The sequence below is a fragment of the Octodon degus genome, unplaced genomic scaffold (genome assembly GCF_000260255.1).
Source record: "Octodon degus isolate 3935 unplaced genomic scaffold, OctDeg1.0 scaffold00026, whole genome shotgun sequence".
NCBI classification, from domain to species: Eukaryota; Metazoa; Chordata; class Mammalia; order Rodentia; family Octodontidae; genus Octodon; species Octodon degus.
Genome location: NW_004524602.1, coordinates 2,330,306 through 2,339,331, shown reverse-complemented (window position 1 = coordinate 2,339,331; position 9,026 = coordinate 2,330,306). Strand labels below are relative to the sequence as shown.

Genomic DNA, 9,026 nt, shown 5'->3' with positions numbered 1-9,026 from the left:
AATCACGGTGACAGCCTTCAGTAAATAGGAAGTGCTCTGGTCCCAAGATTGTTGTGGAAGCCCTATGACAGGAGGGCTCAGAAGAGCTGAGACCCTGCTTCTTGCTGTGCACCCCACCTAGTGTGGCATGCGGAGCCGGTGGGACTACACAGTGTCCTGTCTCTTGAGTTCAGACTCTGGCTGCACAACACTGTAATTGAAAAACGCTTCCTAGCCATGTGACAGTGGGCTCATTCTTCCTCTATAAAATAGAAATATGGATACCAACTGTCTCTATTAGCACAACTGTAAGAATTAAATGAGTCAATATTTATAAAGCGATGAACAGTGCAGGGACAATGAGAAGGGCTCTCAGTGCCAGCTACATGACTAGCAGCGAGGTGTAGGTGGGTTCAGGCTTCATAGTTCCCTGTCAGGTTAGGAAGGTGTCTACTGTACTACTGCCGTTCCACTGCTCGGTACTTACCGAGAGAATTCAGTCCAGCACAGACCTGTCTGTCAATGTTTGTAGTGGTTTCATTTATCCCCCAACCTGTAACCACCCCTGTTCAAGTGGTGCGTAGATAAGTGACAGATCCTACTCAGCAACGAAGAATGGAGTTCTGACCTGAGACAACACCAATGAGTCTCAGATGCATTGTGCAAAGTGAACAGAGCGGACTCGGGCTTCCTCTAGCTGCCCCCACACGTTGATGCTGGAAGAGACAAAACTATAGGACTGAAGACAGAGCAACAGTGACCAGGGGCAGGGCCAGGGCAGCATGGGGATGGCTCCTGGGTTGTGGGATGGTGGAAATGTTCTGTACCTTGGAGGCAGGCGTATCTACACAGCTGGACACCATTGTCAGCACTTGTAGAGTAGATTTTACTAGAGGTTAATTCATCCTCGATGACCCTGTTGGGGCATAGAGCTCACTGTGGGACATTGAAACCAGGGAGACTAAGGGACAAATCAGTGGCACATGTCCTCATGTCATGGTGAGCATCCACATATGCACACAGATACTGAGGACTCTCAGGAGATTCCTGGGTGGTGAGCTGTGGAAGAGGAGCCAGGCCAGCGAGCAGGGTGGCTCTGGGGACAGAGACAAGTGATAGGGAGAAGGAGAGGATCAGACAGGACCTTGAGTGTGGGCAGGGGGGTATACGCCCTGAGCAGTGGTCAGTTGGAGCCAGGCTGGTGGTCAGGGGTGCTGAGCTGGGGCTACCTGGAGGTCACCAAAAGCCACCTCAGTTACACTAACTTCCTACTCTTTCCACAGTGCATGAAGGGACTTCAACAGACAGGCTGCTGCTGCCCGGGGCCCCAAACACCTATCTGTTTGCCGCCCAGCACCATCTGACCCAGGTAGGGGACAACAAGGTGGCTCATCAGCTTCAGGCTCTTCGGGGCAAGGGCCCAGGGTGCCAGGACCTTGGTGAGTGGCCCTGTGGGGCACTGAGGGGACACAGCTGAGATCTAAAGGCCCCACCTCTGGATATATTACCTTCTGAGGCCCAGGGTTGCTGGCCCTGGTCTGGTATTTGTGGGTACTTGGAGTCTGTTCCTTGGTGCCCCTACCAGGACCCTCGCTGCTGTCTCTGGTTTTTTGCTGCCAAGGTCCCCTGCTACAGAACTCCAGCACCATGTGTCCCTCCCAGCTTCCAGAGCCAGCCCAGCCATTCCTTGGTTCCTTGTTCCCAAACACTCCAGGATGAAGACCTCCTGCTCCCCAAGGGAGAGATGGAGTGATCAGGGGCCAGGGTTGCCAGAAAAATGGAGTGATCAGCGGCCAGTGTTGTTTAGCTGAGTTTAAACTTCAGGCAGATGACAGATTATTTTTTAATGTAAATCTGTCCTAAATATTGCATAGCACATATTATTTTATTTGCTATATAAAATCCTCCCTGCTGGATCTACCCTGGCCTCCCAGGAAGGCTGGCTCCAGTGCCCATAGCAGGTTTCTGGAGCCAGGAGATGCCCAGCTGGCTCAGGCCATAGTCAGCTGTCCTGGGGCAAAACCCAGGTTGGGGAGGTCTCAGGGCATGGTGGACAGGACTCTGTGCCAATGGACAGAGCCATGTAAGAAATCAGGAAGAGAAAATGGTCACATGGGCCAAGAACCCAGTAAGTCTGGAGATCCTGGGGTGGGGGTGGGGCAACAGGAATGAGGCAGGGCTGGCTCCTGGGGACTGGAAAAGTCCTGCTTCTGCATCTCTCAGCAAGAGAAACCACAGGGGCATTTTCTCCCTAAGTGGAGTCATGTTTCAGATGCCAGAGGTTACAGGTTCCCTATATGTTATTAATCCACCTGCTACCTGCCTACCTGCCCGGCAGGACTTAAAGTGTGCAGTCAGTACCCTTCCCAAATCTCCTCCTCCCTAGCTGGTTTGATGTGGATCCTTCCAGACTTCGTCTGTGCTTACAACATGATTGAAAGGAAAAGCACAGGAACGTGTTGGCTCCAGCATCCCATCCCAGATCTGTCTGTAGACTTCTTCCCCCATCCTTTTCCATCCATTGTACAGTCTGTAAATTCCTGATCAATTATTAATCCCAATGCTGGCCACGAAGGTGTCTAGCATCTTGCTATTTATAACCCACTCAGGGAGCCTCTGGGTTCGCATCTGTGCACTGGGTTAGGGTCCTCAGTGTTTCTGGAAGTGGTCTCCCGGAGTCAGATAGCACGAATAGTTCCACATTTGGTTGGTTCTGTGGAGCCAGAGAAGCTTCCAGAAGGTTGTGCCAACTCAGGTCCCCGCAGACCATGCATATAGCTTCCCTTGCCAACCATGGGCATTGCTAGCCATTGAAATCCCTGCTGATGTCATGAGCAAGAGGAATTCACCTTTGTTCGATGCTGATGTCGCCACGGAGCCCATCTATTTGTGCATGCTAACCATTTCTTTCTTCATTTGTGAATTGCCTCCCTACAGGTCCTCTGCTCATTTTTCTGTGCATGTGTCCATTCATTGAGTGAGTTATTTGTTAAGCACCTACGATGTGTGGGACACTGTTTTGGTTAGGGACCTAACAGCGAACAAAACTGACAAAAAATGCCTAATCCGTGGAACTTCCACTCTCGTGGAGGAACTCCAGCCAAGGGAAACAGATTCGTGTGTGCAGCATCATGTGTGCCAGGGGGCTGGGAGCTACAGAGGAAAAAGGATGTGGAGGAGGGAGGAGGATGGGTACCCTGGATGCGGCCGTCACCAGAGGTGACATTGAAGAGAACAACTTGTGTAGGTGTTTGGGAGGAGCGTGTCTCAGATGGAGACAACAGTGTGCATGACTGAGTTGGGGACAGGCCCGGCTGTCGGGCAGAGCTGGGAGACCCATGCGGCTGGACCAGGGTGAGCTGCACAGCACACAGGGATCAGAAATAGATCCTACAGAGCATAGTGGGTTCCCCAGGACTCTGGCTTTTAGCAGAATGAAGTGGGGAGCTGGGAGATGCTGAATTACATTTCAGCCAGGCCCTCTGGTGGCTGGGAGGCAGGGTCATCCGTGATTGAGGGGCAGGCTGGAGTTTGATGGGTTCCAGGCACCAGTCCAGGCAGAGCTTGGAACCCATTGCAGCCCAGGTGAGGGGTGTGTGGGAGGGAGCCAGGACCCAAGATGACTCCAGGGACTTTGGCTCAGGTTTGGTTGTGCACTCTTTCTCCAAAATGCTTGGCACCACAAATGTTTTTGATTTTTCTTTGTATTTTAGAATATTTACATACACAGCACAAAGTATCTTGATGATAGGACCCAACTCCAGGCACTAAATTCATGCATGTTATACACGCCACACACACATAGCCTGTAGGTGATTTTATACAATATGTTTTATGACTTTGCACACAAAAGAGATGAGAATGCCCAAGCAGCAGAGAACAACAGAGCGTTCAGCTGAGCCCTGGCAGGGTCCAGCCTGGACTGTGATGTGTAAAGTGAGGGCCTCTAGGACCTCTGAGCAGAGCTGTGGGATTAATGGTGGGATATGGGAAGCTGGTGTTGGGGATGGGGCTGGGCTGGAGACACAAACTTGGGGCCAACAGCTTGAATATAGCACTTAAAGCCAGGAGCTCAGCTGACAGTGCGGACAGAGGAGCGTGGACAGGACGGGTAGTGCAGCCCTGACACCTCTGTCGGTCAGAGGGTGGGGAAGCCCAGCCAGGGTGATGTCCTGGAAGCCGAGGGCAGGAGGGGGGTTATGCATGTGTCAGATCAAGCGGAGAGAGGGTGTGGCGTCCACATGAGAACAGACCATGGCACGATGATGACAAGGAGGCCCAGGGCACCCTGGCTTCAGTGCTGGGGTGCAGCAAAACACATCACACTGACTTGCTAGACCGAATCAATTTATGAAAGGTTAAGGGACTCAACTCTTTCTTTGTCAAGCATTGCAGATAGTTTTTCAGGGTTTTTTTTTTTTCCATTTTCAAAAATTCTTCAAAAGTTGAAAATTGTCCTGTGATTCAAATATGTCACTTTTTTATTTTAAAGGACTAATATATCATAGTGAGAACACTTAGCACAAGATCTAGTACATGTTTGCAGTACACATGGGTTATATTCCTCATGGGAAGCTGGTATATGTGTGTGCATAATACACTTTAATTCTCTTCATTTCTCTTCTTCTCTCCTCCTCTGCCTTCCACCTCTTGGTCCCCTGCCCTTTGCTCTTTAATTGATCTATACTTCTGGTTTCCCATATAAGAGAAACCATTTTTTTCCATAATTTTATTGAGAGACAAATAGCAATGAGACAGTTTCAAATCAAATTGGTAGGACAATTTTATTGTTATAAAAAAAATAAATAAAAGCAAAAAAAATTGGTAGGACAGTTTCAATAATTAGCACATTGCATACTCACTTCCTAGTGGTTATTTGCTGTACAAGATGCAGACATGATATCCTATTTATAAACACTATTACAACAAATCCCTCTATTCATTAAGAGAATGTTACTATATATCTCTCCTAACCATTTTGAATACACAGATACAAAATGGACATTCATCTGTATCCCCTTTTTTGTTTAGTTCCGTCATTTGAATATTATAGGTGTGTAAACTCAGCAAAATATTCTAAAAGAGTCCAGTAGCCCATAATAGTATTGGGTCTTCCTCTTGACTGGCAGTGTCAGAAATTGTTTACCTGAGTCCCCTACAGCTCAACATAACAGCATGGCTTTACTTCTTATACTTCGTTTTTACACTTTTCTGCTGAATGGTTAAGACCAAGGTAAAGCAAGACCTATGCGATAAGAGTTGTAGCTTTTGGATCTGATAAGGTCAGTGAAATCCCCTCAGGATTTATCCTGAGATCCTGTACCTCAGATTGTAGATCCTTTGTCAGTGTCAGCCATGTGGATGCGTCACAGCCATTGCTTGGCCAGTGTGCTCTCTGTGAAAGCCTGAGAGAATGTTTTCTCCCCATGTGACTCTCCTTAGGCACACTCTACATCATCAATCACTTTCCTCTTTGGCCCCATCATCTCCTTGATCAGAAAATTTGGGACACTACTGAGTTACATGATGTTACAGTACAAGTTCTCATATGTCCTGAGTCTTAACTGACCTTGGAAGGCTAGGACCAAAATGTTGGCTTTCCTTGCAGCCCTCCTTTTTCTCTAATTTTGGTCTACAAACTTAGGTTGTTAACCCTCCAGAAGACAAGCTTATTGTTATTGCCATACCCTCTAGGCTGTTAAGCTTAACGTCACTATCTGTCTGAATATCAAACATCTTAGGCATAACATGGAACAAGTATTTTTCATCAAGTATTGATATGTTGAACTTTAAAGAATATGATGAAAAAACATTTTAAAAATTAGAATAAATTTTAAAAATAGGCCTAACTAATTATATAATTCTTATGTTTACACATAAGTCCAGAAAGCTAACCATATACAACCTTGTAGCAGGACAATCCCACAACATTCCTTTTCCTGTCTCCTGCCTTCATTCACCACCCCCTTCTTTTTGAACAATCATCTACCCAAGAGACAGCACAGCAGCAACTGGCATGTCATGACAAGCAGCCCATATTCAGAAGACCAGAGTGACAGGCACTCCAAGCATGAACCTACTATTATAAATTGCCACCTTCAGTGCAGTTGCTTAGTTCACAGGTGTCTGTATATATAGTTAGTCAGGGTGAGGATCATTCCATTTAACTGCTAGATTCAAAAATCTCCTGAAGATTCTCAGGATCATTGCCTTACCCATCTTCTACATATAACTGTATGGCTTGCCCCTGTCATGTTTCCTAGCTCTTCTCCTTGCTAAGAGAAACCATTTACACATGCATATCTGATTTGCTTCACTTAACATTATGGTCTTAAGTTGTTTCCGTTTTCCTACAAATGACTCGTTTATCCTTCTTTATGGCAGAGTCATACTCACTGTGTGTAAAAACCATACTCTTTTTATCCATTCACTTATTGATGGACATACAGGCCACTTATTAAGAACTGTGCTGCTGTAAACAAGGTATGCAGGCATCACTATAATGTGATAAAGCGAAGTCTTTAGCTTTTGAGGTGGAAGATAACTAGGAGGGGAACAGCTGGGTTGAATGGAATTTCGATTGTAAATCTGTCACTCTTCTTTTGTAGTTTATGGCCATATCCACTGAATGTTTTGCTATTATTTTTGCAATTCTCAAACATTGTTTTGTACTTGTTTATAAGAGTTGAGAATACTCACATCCCCAGTTCATGTGGAATGTGCCTGTGTGTGTGGTTTGAGGCAGGGATCGAATGACCAGCTGTTTGCTGTGATGCTGTTTATTGAGTCAGCATCCTCCTTCCCCACTGTACAGAGCTCTGTGCCTGTTGTCTGTGAAAGTCCCCATGGTCTCATGTCTGTCCAGGCCTTGCCACTTGATTCCATTGATCTTCGCCTGGGGAGAGCTTTAGGATGTTAAGAGAAAGACTCAGTGATCGATGGGGTGGTGGTGTGAGGAGGCAGGAGGAGGGGAGAAGACAGAGAGGGGAGAGGCCTGGGGAAGTCAGGGACTCCTCGGGGTCCTGCCTGCCAGGCGCCTGCCAAGCACACAGGGCCTTACCTGTTGCCTCGGTCAGCTTGCACCTGAATTCTGTGAGGTTGGCATCTGCAGATGAGGTACACTGAGGCCCAAGGTGTCCTGTCCACTGGCATCACCTCATTGGGGTGCAGCTGACACTGGAAGGCTCCTGACTCTACACCTGTGTTCTGTCCTTGGTTGTGGGGGGAGATAGGAGGGGGCTCAGAGGGCCAGAAGGGCGCCAGGCACACATGGCCTCCTGCGTCCCACTCTGCATCCTGCCTGCCATTTGGCTTATGTTGAAGGTTTTCCCATTCCCAAAAGTGACTTGTTAAAACCAAAATACTCCTGGCAGGGAATCACAAGTTAAGTTTACAGTTAACATCTTAATTAGCAGTTAACACCTTTCCAGGGCTTAGCTGACAGCAAGGACATGAGGACATGGGGGCAGAGGGATCTGTGACAGAATCTGGGTTAGGAACAGCCCAGGGCAGGGGAAAGGGTAGGTGGCCAGCAGTGCACGCCACCACCCCCACCATCCTACTGAGGAGGGGACCCTGCTGGGCTCCGAGAGGAAGCTGGCCATGACTAGTTTCTCTCCATGCCCATTCCAATAGGAGGCTGGCAGGCTCTTGGCCTCAAGAAGGTCAGAAAAGCGGGCACCGTGAGCCACCAGGGCCCAGCTGCCAGCAGTGACTCAGAGGTGGGACCTTTCTCTGACACCTACTTCCCGAGTGCGAGAAAGAGGGGGAGAGCCACCCAGAGCCTCCTCCAAGGCACAGCTTGGCCTGTGGCTGGGGCAGGTTCAAGGCTTGAAGGAGCACAGGATCAGGATGCAGGTGGTGCTGGGTGGGGACTGCCTTCCACCTGCTACTGTGTCCCAGCCACTGGCGATGGGGCTTCCAGTCTGAAGCCGAGGTTTCTCTTCTCCCCTGTCTGCCCAGGGTTCAGAGGAACATGGCTGTGACTTTGAGGACTATCCTGTGTCTTTGGGGTCCTCTTGCTATCTGTGTGATTTCCCCAAGAGCTGAGCTAGGGCACCCTACAAAAGGGGAATGATGGAGCCTGGGAACTGAGAGCATGTTCCTGGGGCTAGGGTCAGGGCCAAGGAAGCTGGGGAGGGGACCTATGAGCAGAGGCTCCAGGTCAATGCCTGGGTGAGATGTAGCCTGGAGGACCTGGGTGGTACCTATCTGTTAAACAGTAGGTCAGGGCCATTTCTAGCTGTTGGACTTGGTTCTAAGGGCCCAGGAAACTGGGAAGTCACAAGGCAGGAGGCCAGGGCAGAGTGACCTTGGTCTTTTGTCCAGCACTACCTGCCCAGGAGGACTAGCCCCCAGCCACCTGGGGTACACAGCATCTTGAGGAGGCCTGGCTTCACTTTTAAGTTCTATTTCCACCAGCCGTGTGACCTTGAGCAAATGACCTTGGACCTGCGCCTCAGGGCCCTTTCCTGAGACTGGGCTGCATCTCTGGACAGAGCAGGCCCAGGGGGTTTGCAAAGCATGAAAGGTGGCCTGCGGGTGTGGCTGTGGATACCGTCATGGCTCAGGTGCCTGCCCTTGGGGAGCCGCTGTGTGGATGCAGCCAGGCCGAGGGAGCAGCCAGGGTATAAGCTGGAGTTTGAGGGCTGGGAGCCCCAGACAGGGAGGTGGCTCATGCGTATGCTTTGTTCCATTTTCAACAATTATTTAAAATTGAGACATAATTCATACAGCATCACATTCATCATTTAAAAGTGTGTAATTCAGCCAGGCATGGTGGTGCATGCCTTTAATTACAGCATTCTGGGAGGATGAGGCAGGAGGACTGCTAAGAGCCCAGCCTGGGTGACACAGGGAGACCTTGTCTCAAAATACAAACTAATGGAAGGGCTAGGGATGTGGCTCAATGCAAGATCCCTGAGCTCAACCCCAAGTACTGTTAAGAAGAGTGTGCAGTTCAGAGGTTTTAGTACAGCCACGAGATTGCGCCAGTGCCACCATTTCCAGAGCGTATTCATCAGCCCCACAGGCAGCCCCATCTCCAC

The 9,026-nt window shown here is 49.0% G+C and overlaps 1 protein-coding gene across 1 annotated transcript in view; it reads left to right on the top strand.

Moving 5' to 3' along the window:
* The window catches only part of Lingo1 (leucine rich repeat and Ig domain containing 1), a 58,113-nt gene that overhangs the window by 8,063 nt on the left and 41,024 nt on the right, over positions 1-9,026 (top strand). Inside the window, exon 2 of the mRNA XM_023712697.1 lies at positions 1,263-1,348. The gene's annotated coding sequence lies outside the window, so the exon portion shown is untranslated. The remainder of the gene's footprint in view (positions 1-1,262; positions 1,349-9,026) is intronic.